The sequence below is a fragment of the Hippopotamus amphibius genome, chromosome 15 (assembly GCF_030028045.1).
Source record: "Hippopotamus amphibius kiboko isolate mHipAmp2 chromosome 15, mHipAmp2.hap2, whole genome shotgun sequence".
NCBI classification, from domain to species: Eukaryota; Metazoa; Chordata; class Mammalia; order Artiodactyla; family Hippopotamidae; genus Hippopotamus; species Hippopotamus amphibius.
In genome coordinates, this window is record NC_080200.1 from 23,123,282 (window position 1) to 23,125,995 (window position 2,714).

The 2,714-nt window shown below is 34.0% G+C and overlaps 1 pseudogene; it reads left to right on the top strand.

Moving 5' to 3' along the window:
* Nucleotides 1-1,345: 1,345 nt before the first annotated feature.
* On the top strand, nucleotides 1,346-2,293 carry LOC130836119 (olfactory receptor 2AJ1-like; annotated as a pseudogene).
* Nucleotides 2,294-2,714: the final 421 nt, after the last annotated feature.

The window sequence follows — 2,714 nt, forward strand, 5'->3', positions numbered from 1 at the left end:
AAAGGAAGAATTGAGACATGGCTGTTTTTATAACTCAAAATAATATCTAAAATTATAGCATTTTCTGATTAGCTTCCCAGCTTCAAGAATATACAGGGATGTAAATGACATGTTGCAACTCTTTTCTGACATTTAGCATTAGTAAACCAAGAAAATTTGATGCTCGATGGAGATAAAAGACTTTACCTTGGTTAAGATTTGTACATATGTGGAAGAGTCTATGTGACATGTGACATACGTTTTCTCCACTTTTTAACTTAGAGTAAGGAAGTTCACTACTAGAGCATTCCTCTTTGGATTCAAGAAAAACTTTCATTCAAGATCTTGGATGTCACAGATATTTTGTCCATCCTTCCAGTAACATGGGAGAATATTCAGATGCCTGATAGACTGGTTAAGTAAAGTGTTACAATACATTTGTAAAAAATTTAGGTGCCTCATGGAGGTTGGGGAAAGAAGTATAATGATAAATAAGTTGGTGTATATATAATGGAATGCATCCAATATCTGAAGACAAAATAATAGACATTCTTGTGGAGACAAAGCAAACTTTCTAAAAAATAAATATAATTGAAGTCTCATTGAAGACCTTTCATATCAGAGGTCATAGAAATATAAGTCAATAATTAATTTAATAAGGATTTGAGAACCTATAATGGTCCAGGGACTCTGCTAACTAATGTGCATTCAGTGTGAATAGACACTGTCCATTCTTAACACTGAAATGAAATAGTAAGTTTTGAATCAGGATAACTATAGTAAAGTAAACCATTAATGGAAAAAGCAAAACCAGAAGATCAAATGGTTCTAGACAGTGGGAAAAAGTCAACAACTTTGGATACAGATATATTAAATGTGAGTTGTCAGTAATACTCATGGATCTTAGAGATTAATTTATAATCAGCCAGCCCATGGGAGGCACCACCACCTTCAATCTGAATCTATGTCTACACCAAATGTTACTGAGCTCTAGGCCAAACCAGTTAAAACAGCCAAAACTATTTACATATGCATATACCTGCATACCTCATTCATACGCTGATCTTTTAAAATTCTTAAAATTACAGCAAAATAGTGTTAAAATGTCAGGGAATTAAATATAGAATAATGGGTTTATTTATCTCATAATAAATAAAATCCTTAAGTGATTAAACAAATACATTTTAAAAAAAGCTGGCTGAGTCCATTGGCTTTACTTGCAAAATATAGCAAAAGTGAAATATGCTTACTTTGCTATATGGCTGAATGTAAAGGAGTGTGAGATTTATGCTAATTTTTCTTCCTTTTCACTTTACCTCGTATTTATTTATGTTTGTTTAGTTATTTTAGGTAAAGGAAGGAACTCATGATGGGACAAGAGAATCACACTTTCAGCAGTGACTTCATTCTTTTGGGACTCTTCTCTTCTTCCCAAACAAGTCTGATATTCTTCCCCTTTATATTCATTATTTTTGTTATGACTGTAACAGAAAATACAGTCATGATTCTCCTTATCCGCAGGGAATCATGACTCCATACTCCGATGTATTTCCTGCTCAGCCATCTCTCTTTTATGGATATCTTGCATACTAGCAACATTGTTCCTAAAATGATCTCTGACTTTCTGTCAGGTAGCAGAAGTATTTCATTTGCAAGTTGTGGCTTGCAGATATTTCTAACCCTCACCCTCTTGGGTGGCGAGTGCCTTCTCCTGGCAGCAATGTCCTATGATCGCTATGTAGCCATCTGCCACCCACTGCGCTATTCCATTCTTATGAACGACTATGTCAGCATTCTCATGGCTGGAGGATCCTGGCTTATTGGGATGGTCAACTCCATAGTTCACACAGCTTACACTCTCCACTTTCCCTTCTGTGGCTCAAGAGCCATTGACCACTTTTTCTGTGAAGTCCCCGCCATGCTGGTGTTGTCCTGTGTGGACACAACACACTATGAACGAGGAGTTTATGTAAGTGGCATCATTTTCCTGCTTATTCCTTTCTCCCTAATCTTTGCCTCTTATATCCAAATCCTTCTTACTGTCCTCCACATGAAATCAGCAGAGACATGGAAAAAGTCCTTTTCTACCTGTTTCTCCCACATGATTGTGGTCATAATGTACTATGGACCATTTATATTCACATATATGAGACCTAAAAAGTACCACACCCCAGGCCAGGATAAGTTTCTGGCAATATTCTATACCATCCTCACACCATCTTTCAACCCAATTATCTACAGCATCAGAAATAAAGATGTTTTGGAGGCAATGAAAAACATGCTCAGAAGTTATTTTCTCCATAAAAAACTGTAGGGAAAATGCTTGAAGTAGTGTTGTTGTCTATTTCCATATTAAATATCTAGAGTATATCTGTTATTCAAATCTGTAGAAAAAAATTAAAGTTTTTAAACTCTTCAAGTATAGAAAGAAATGGATATTTCCAAAACCCTGATAATAGTAAAGTTGTCACAGATATTTGTCTTATAAATACATATATCTAAAACTGTATCTGTCCCTCTATGTTGCCAATTATAATCACCAAAACCAGTTATAGAAAGTCAAAGATGACTAAAGTTTAATTTTATTCTCCCACTAAATTGTTTGAATTTTTAAAAATTATCTGTTATATAATCACATTATGTGTATATATATATAACACATTATGTATATATATGTGTATATATATATACATTATAATATATATTATGTATATACATATGCACATATACATTAT